The following is a 9,016-nucleotide window of genomic DNA, read 5'->3' on the forward strand; positions in this document are numbered from 1 at the left end:
TCCCTTCACTTTTATGGGTTTTTTTTAATTTATTTTTTAAAAAATCCACTTTTATCTAAAAACTTCAGGTGCCTTTGGGAAATGCAATTTACATTTAATATTTTAATAGAATTTATATTTTAATAGAAAATAAATGACATAAGGAGACTAATGAGACAACATATAGCGGAGTGAGTTTATTGCTGATTCTAAAGTGTGGGCTTACAGTGACCTAAACGCTAGTATTTATATTAGAGCTACTTTAAGCTTCAGAAAGATTTTTCACATTCCCATTGCAAAGAACAGTTAATATACAACACCTCCCCTGTAAGAAATAATATACATCTGCTTTAGTGATCTTAGTAATGATTCATTATCAGTTGAGAATTTTTTGCCCTTGTGATTGTATTAGCAACTGAGAGTTTCTTTAGATGTGTGGAAACCATAGATACAAGATACAAAGTTTGCAGTTTTAAAGGTACTGAATCCTCAATAAATAATCATAAAATATATACATTTCTTCATACTAAGAATATTTGCACACCATTATGTTTAGAATCAATAAAAATAACATACACATTACAATGTATTCAATACACATTATACAGAAGAGTGAAAAAAAAAAAACACTCACGATTCCCAGTGACCTTAATTCCCTCTCTGAGCGTCTTGATCTTTGCCTCGGTGAAGATGTAGGAAACAAAAGCCCTTGTTTGTTCCTGGAACTTAGGATCCAGTTGGTCTTCTGAGATAGTCTCAATTTTGCGTAAGAGTTCCTTGTCATTTGTTGGCCGGTCAAAGACAAAACACTTCCGTTTAGGAAAAAAATGTCTGATGCACTCTCTGGGCAGATTGGATGCTTGGATTCTGGGATTGTCACCTGGCGTTAAGGGAAACACAAAGCCATGGGGTAGTCTCAGAGCAGAGAGCAAATGATGGAGGCCCTTGTCTCTGTGAAGTGTTCTGTGCTCATGGGTCTCTGCCATAAACATGCAACACTTCTTTGCATGTTAAAAGTTTACCAAGTTTATAGTTGGCAGACATCTGGTGAAACAGTTCAGGAGCCATTTAACCCCCCTGGAAGAGCATATGACTGAAATCCACAGCCTGAACATGCCATCAAGCACACTATAGTTGTGTACCCTGTTGACTGAACAGCAGATTGCATGTGATTTCTGGCCCAATCATTCCTTTGTAGCCAGGGTGCTGCGGAACCCCAAAGAAGAGCCACAAATAAAGGATGATAGACTATTAGAAATAGCAACATTAGCAATTCTAAGAACAATGCTGTGGTCACCAAAGCAAAACTACTTTGATTCTAAACAGAACTCATTTTTAAGGCAAAATATACAAACAGAATAAAACAGTGGTCACTAGAGATACTAGAGATGGGAAGTCAGGAGTCATTCGCAGAGTTTGGAGAACTGGAAAGGTAACATGCAACACCAAGTACAGAGTAAAGCCGTCGACTCTAGCTGTTTACCATAAGACTTAACTGTGTGTAATGACTGGTGTGTTGTCTACATGACTTACAGTGTCCACCTTAATACCCACCTGTGTTCTATGACATCAGTTTATAAATCTAAAGTACACACAATAAAATTCATTTTTAAAATTTTATCAAAAGCCTCAGTGGCCACTGTAGCCAGACAGTGGCCAATGTAGGGCATTCTCCCGAGCTCCGGAAGTTCTGAGACGTAGAGGCTCACAGACCGCTCCTCTGCCTGCCTCTGGGTCAACACAGGGATGCAGACTGCAGCGGTTCACAGACTGCAGCAGCTCACAGACCGCAGCAGCTCACAGACCGCTTCTCCACCTGTTTCAGGTCAGCGAGGAAATAAAAAGGAGAGGGAGAAAAACTGACATTCCTTACAAGGCTTCATCAGCTCCACACTCAGGCTATTAACGTCAACGTCTCTACAAATAGTTTATAAACCGTTAATAGAACTGACATGGACCATTAATGTTACTGATCCTGAAACTGTGGCATGAATTAAAATAGACTATTATGATAAATTTTGGGCACAACATAACCAATCCAGCATTGAGAACCTATGTTCCTGAGAGAGGAGAATAACTCTGTAAAATGTATTTTGAGATGGGCTATGTATGATAAATTCATGAATAAGAATTATGTGGCCAACTTTTTCTTAAAAGAAGGCAGCCACAAAGTCAGTCAATACAAATGTCCAAACTTGGAGAAGTTTAGATACTTTATATTCTATATGCTAAAATACAAACTGAAAATAACTTGGCTTGGAATAATTTTGCTATGCTCTAGGCTCTGCTTTTCTCAAACTCCAGTTCCCAGGCATTACCAGCCAATGACCTATCAGAGTTCCTGCAGATGTCCATCCCACTGCCTAATACAGAAGGACTCCACAGAGGATGGGAGCAGTTCAGCAGATCCCAGCCCTTCCCAGCCCACCACCCCAGCCCTCCCTCTACCTGGGATCAGCTTCAGTGCGTTCTCCAGGTACTCATCCTCCGTGATGCTCTTTCCATCTAACTTCAGCTCCAGGGTAAAATCCCGAACAGTCCAGACAAAGTCTGGGAAGAAACTCACAAACTCTGTGGAATTCTTTATTCCATCAGTACTTGGGGAAGACTTTGCCCTGATCAGCTCAGTGAGTTCTGTGACGTAACTGGCACTGGGTTAAGGAAAAGTGAATTCACATGCACGTTCTCATGATTCTCTTATTAAAAATAAATCACAATAAGCACTCTTTGCTGCCCTGGGTCTCCTCTGCCCCACCAAAAGCCACACAGTGATAGGGCAGGTCTGTGCCTCTACATGCATTCCAGAACACTCCATGAAACATGGTGCCTCAGGTCCTACAAGGATACTGCAGCTGCTCCAGGGCCTGGTGGTTGATGGTACCCATACTGTTGTAGACAAAGGTGCTGCTCAGAAGCACAGCCAGGGCAAAGATCCACGAGTCATTCGTAGGGTCAACCTGGAAGACACATGAGGGAAGAGGGCTGAGGAGAGTCCTTCTCGAGAGTCCTTTCAGAGAAATTCGTGGTATAGAACCCATGCACATCATATATTTGTGTAAAAAGACTTTATAGGTTTAAGTAAATACACACTCACATACATACACACAGAAAGGTCTGGGAACAGGAATTGGTAGCAGAGCAGGTACCTAGCATATGCAAAGCCTTCATTCAGTCCCTAGCAATGAGCAAGACAGAAAGAGATGGAAAGCCAGAGAAAGTCTATAGGTCATTGTTTCAGTTAAGGTATTTCCTATTCAAAGACAATAGACAAGAATGCCAATAACAACTTTGAGAAGTATGAGGAGAATCTGTAGCATGAATAATAAACACCCAGAGACAGATACTGGGATTCAACTTTAAAATCAGAAAAGCAAAGCAGCCAGCCACTGGCTCTTACCTTTACCTTAGACTGAAATGGCGATCCTGACTCTAGGAAACCTCAGAATGAGACTGAGCCTGAGAGCTCTCTACTCCCATCTTATATTCCTCTCTAGTGCTGGGATTAAAGGTGTGCACCACTACTACCTGCTCTGTAAGGCTGACCAGGGTGGCTGTTTTACTCTCTGATCTTCAGGCAAGCTTTATTTATTAAAATATAAGTGAAGTATTACTACAATAAGTTCTTCATTTTGTGAAAGGATTCAAATATTTACAATGTTTTTGTTTCCTCAATTCTATGAAAGAAGATAACATACAAAAGCCTAGCACTGTATTTGGTTTTCAGAATGGCACTCAGTGAAGGATGTTGGAATTTCTTATTCTATAAATATATGTGCTATAGGAATAATATATCACAATAATTGCAATTTGAGAGTCTAATTATATCTAATTAAATTTAACAAAGATGTTTTTCAGAGAATTACTGTTTTCTACTTACTTATGTTTATAAAAGCTATTCCTTTGTGCACGAGTGTGTGTGTGTGCATGTGTGTGTATGCGTGTGTGTGTGCACGAGTGTGTGTATGTGTGCGTGTGTGTGCATGTGTGTGCATGTGTTCATGTTCCCATGGGGGAACGATGTCTGTGTAAATATGTGTGCGTGTGTGTGAGCATGCATGTGAAGGTTCAAAGTGAGTTCCTTGATGGCCTCTACTGTATTCGCTGAGCCAAGGTCCCTCACTGAACCTCAAGCTCACTGGTTTGACTAGTCTGGCTGGCCAATTTGCCCCAAGGACAGGATCACAGGAGACTATGCTGACCTGCTCAATTAACCTGTAATGTTGTGGATCAAATCACTCACTCCAAGGTACAGAAACAAAGGTGTATTTTAGCTGATAGCATGAGGTCTGATCTTTCCTAGCAGTGAAATTCAGCAGACCATTGTCCCCTCAGCCAGCACAGGTCAGGCTGCAGACATCACAGACAGATGACAACAGATTACAAACAGCAAAGGGGGCCGACATGAACCTTAGCCCTACCTTCTCCACATCGCCCAGGCCCTCGGTGTCCAGGAGGACCAGGGTGTGCTTTGGCTTGGTGGGATGGGGCACACACCACATCCAGATGCCCTTGGTTTAAGACTGCACAGTGGAGCCCAAAGGGAAGCCTGGGGGGAGAGGCAAGGGGTTCTGTTTTGCATGGGGTAGAATATCTCACACAGACTTGTGTGCAGAGTCCTTGATGACCATCTAGTACCACTAGTTGGAGATGTTCTAGAGCCTTTGGGAATTGGGGCCTAGTTGAAGGAAGGAGGTCACTAGGTCACTGACTTTGGAAGTTATCGTTGGTCACCAGGGCCTTCCTCATCCCTGCCTCTTGTCCTCCATGAGCCTCCTCTACAAAGGCTTGCAGCCATCACCTTCTCCCTTGGCATGAGTCCGGAGTGAACAGACCAAAGGACATTGGAGTGAGCCTCTGAAACTGCGAACCCAGACAGACGCTGGCTCCTCAAGCTGTTCTCTCCGGAACTACGGTCACAACTATGTGAAACGGACACTAGAAGCAGATCCTCTGGGCAGGAGTGTTGCAAAGTCAGGCACGTTGGACTGTAAATTGCTACCATTTAAGACAGTGCTTTCTCAATTTTCTCCAGACTCTGTGATTATGAGTCATTGATTTCAAACTATAGGGGACATTTAACATGAGAACAATGAAACATAAAAGTTCTGAATGGAAACAAAGAGGCATCAAAGAATACGCCAACATGGAGGACTCCAGCAACTGTAACAGAGTAGTCTCAAGCCAATAAGGTGTCACTTACTGTAAGTTAGACTGGGAAAGGAGCATTGCCGCTGGTCCAATGCTAGTCTGAGCGCCGTGGCTCTCACTAGACCAACTAGGGCTACATAGCAGGATCCAATCTCTTAAAAATAAAAGTCTTTGGAAGAAAGATGTGCTAGTCAGAGTTACTTGGAAGGGGAGAGTCGAGAGGAGAATGACTTAATACTTTTATATTCAAGTAATTAACAAGACAGAGTAACATGTGCCTCAGGAGGTAGAGGCAGTTGGACCTGTGTGAGTCCAGAGATAGCCTGATCTACATCATAAAATCCAGGCTAGCCAGAGCTACATAGGGAGACCCTGTCCAAAGTCAAACAAAAAGAATGAATGAATAAAGCTGAAAGAACCCAACGTGATTTCAAAATAAATAAAAGTGTGTGAAGTCCAATAATGATTTTTAAGGTCACACCTTGCCAAATAGTCTTATATTCCTAAAGAAATGATAAAAGAAAACATGTTGTATGAGGCAGGGGACTGACACGCAGGATCCCAGAGTTCAGAGCATTGGAGGAGGCATGCCTTGAGCACGTGCAGGAGAGATTTTCTCAATGTCAGGAAAGGCTGTAGGAACAAATACTGCAGAATAGTAATTTAGTGATGAACCTGGCAGGAAAGGGCAGCTGCACTGACAGAAGCTGAGCTTTTTTGTTAGGACGGGGAACAAGAAGTAGAGCAGACAGAGGTGGTGCCGACACGTTAACAATGCTCACCGTGATTCTGTCCTGCCAGGCAGTTCATCAGATAGGACTTGCCTGTACGGTACAATCCAACAATAGCCACAACTACCACTGGCTGCGAGATCTTGCCCAGAATCTCCAGGGCTTTCTGGTTCACTGATAGCTGCTCCTTGTGGTTCTCCACCAGACAAATGGGGGCAATCATTTTCGGTCCACTGGCCATAGCAACTTGCCAACCTAGGAGATTCTCCTGACACAAATGAAATCACAGTTACCTGTCTCAGCGATACCCAAGGACCCAGCAACTCCAGACTGAGGAAACCTCTACATTGTCTGCATGTAACCTTGCATCTGCAGCCTACAAGGGACTCTCCATCATTCTCCAATTTTTCCAAGGAAACTTTGTTGAGACGCTCACTGCTGTAGCCAGCAGTTTCACTTCAATGTAAGAAGAAAGTGATCCTTCCAGTGACTGTTAACTGCACCGAAGCCGTACGATATGCTGGGCCATACAAATGATACCTTAAGAATGTGATGTCACAGAAATGTAAAAGTACCCACAGTGCACATGAGACTCTGAAGCTTCTAAAATCCCAAGTAAGCAGCTCATAGAGATTATTAACAACACCATGACAAACAAGCAAAATGACAGACTCCTTTGTTCTAAGTCTTGGTCTCTCCATAAACCAACTTTTAAAATGAGGAAATGGTACTATGGGCACTTCAGAAAACACCCCACATATCACAGCAGCTACATAGATAGCCAACTGAAACAATGACACAATAACGGTAGGAAATTACAGGCTATCTTTGTTTCCCTTCCCTGCTTCTCCCCAAGCTGGAACATGCTTGGTCTGCAGGGAGCCCGGAAGACGTTAACTGCAATAGGCTAACCAGGACTCCGTTTTGGCTCTCTTGTACCGAAAACCTCAAGATATAAGTTAGAAACGTTTGTGCATTGAAAGATTCTATCCAGAGTAAGATGGCAACCCAAGAAGGGGTGAGGAATATTAAATATCAACCTTGTTTAAATGGATTAACATCTCAACAAAGAGCTCCTTCATCATGAACTACTCAACTGAAGAATGGGCAAAGGCCTGCACTGGACCTTTCTCTCTAGAGGTTTGTAAACAGCCCTAGACACACGAGACAATACCCATGGTCAATGATCACCAAGAAAAGTCCGAGGCACATGAAAATTTTGAAGATTTTGTTTTGAAATGATTTAGTTCGTGAGCTGTGAAACACTAGATTGGAAGGTAAAGTGTTTTCCAATGAGAAAATGTCAAGGGCGAGGGTCTATTGGGAAGATGAGGGCTCCAAATGAAGAAACCATTTAGGTATAAAATTTCTCTTTGGGAAGGCAAGGGTGCTTGTTTCAGAGTCTGTCCTCACAGAATCTCATGTTCGTTGACTACTCGGGGTTATCTGGACTTAAGTCTTGCTTCTGTCAAACCAAAGCATTTGCTTGAAGTCGAGTTTAGGCTTGTGTGTTCATAGTTTAAGCAAAATAAGGTTATTTCAAGGCGCAGTTGGTTTTGTTTCTAAATAATCTGTTAGGCCCAGCTTTCAGGAAGTGACACTGGGAACCACAGGCATCGCATCAACTCCACTAGAACGGCTACCACATACGGCAAAACCAAGAACAAATAAAAGAATGGGAACCAGGATATGGAAAGGTGGATGTTTGCCACATTACTAACAGGAGCGTGAAGTGATTATAGCACTGTGGAAAATAGCATCGTTATCTTTATAACATTAACCATAATTACACGGGATCCAACTCCACTTTTGCTTATATGTAGTACCTGAACAATTGTAAACAAGAGCTTGGACAGACATTAAACACCAATGATCATGGCGGCTGTGTTCACAACACCCAAAACCTGCAAACAGCTCAATCTCCCACCAATAGATAGATGACAGCGTGACGTGATAGCCCACACAATGAAATATAGTTCGATCAGAGACGTGGATGGAATTTGCTGCTTGCTGAAACGGGGATGACCTTTATGAGCGCATTATGCCAAGGCAGGAGACTGTTCAGAATCCTGAGAATTCAAATAGAGGCAAATTCCTTTGAGGAGGATGATCAACTTCTCTGCAGCTTACTCCCATTTATGAGAATAAGATAAAGAGTATGAAAAGATGCATACATCATGGTGTGTGTGTGTGTGTTTGAGTGACTGAGTGCATATGTGTAAGCACACCCTACACATCATCAAAGTCAATTTTGACTATGTGCTTTGCTTAGTGAAACTCAGTGGGAGATGAACTAAATTTATTTCTGAATAGATATTTTTACAACCCTACTCTGAGTAGGGTATAATTTAGAGACAGACAAAACTGTTCTCTTTGGAGTTCAATTGCCTGTTAGCTCCTTGATAAGGATGGTGTTTTCTGGAGGCCGGAGCTACAGCAGGGCCCGGCGAAGCAGGCAGTCTCCCACCCCGGGTATCTTCCCACTGCACTTGTGGCTGCACAGAGCTGTGAATGCCAGAGCCTTGTATCCAGAGACCTCAGAGTATCGGGCTGCCACCTTGTATGTCACCCGCCAAAGGCGATAAGCTAAACTACCCCAGAATTAAGGCCCGCTACAGACTCCTGAAGACCAGACAACAGGCAGCCTGCCTTTGCACCTCTGTTGCCCCATCGAGTTAGATTAAGTCAAGGTCAACACTAAATTGCTTTGTAAAGTAAACTCACCTGATCCCTTTCCTGCAGGTCCCAGCGCAGTTCCCACCTGCTTGGCGCTCGCCCCTTGTTTTTATCTCTTCTGCTTTTCACTCCTCCTTTATATAAACTACCGGGCTCAAAGCCACACACCGCTACAAAATTGAAATTGAAAGTAACGCCACTCAAGATATTGCTAACAATGAGCACTGGCAATTCTCAGCAGCGATGAGGTCTGAACCACAGTTACTCCAAGTCTCCACCCCAGGAATGTGCTCCCACCAACACCTTTCTTTCCTGTCAAGCAAGGGTTTGAAGATTCATCCACATGACATCACCCCAATCTGGCCAGAGTTTCCTAGACTCAAAGACAAACAGAAATCCATGCACAAACATAAGCAGAATTATGTGGCTCAATACAGTAGTGAGACCTTCCTTAGTGGAAATGCCTGAATGGTTTTTTTTGT

At 42.9% G+C, this 9,016-nt stretch overlaps 1 pseudogene; it reads right to left on the reverse strand.

The window, feature by feature from the left end:
- The window catches only part of LOC126509730 (guanylate-binding protein 6-like), a 17,861-nt pseudogene extending 9,173 nt beyond the window's left edge, over window positions 1-8,688 (reverse strand).
- Window positions 8,689-9,016: the final 328 nt, after the last annotated feature.

The sequence above is a fragment of the Alexandromys fortis genome, unplaced genomic scaffold, assembly GCF_014885135.2.
Source record: "Alexandromys fortis isolate MF-2015 unplaced genomic scaffold, M_Fortis_MF-2015_v1.1 scaffold_87, whole genome shotgun sequence".
Taxonomy (NCBI): Eukaryota; Metazoa; Chordata; class Mammalia; order Rodentia; family Cricetidae; genus Alexandromys; species Alexandromys fortis.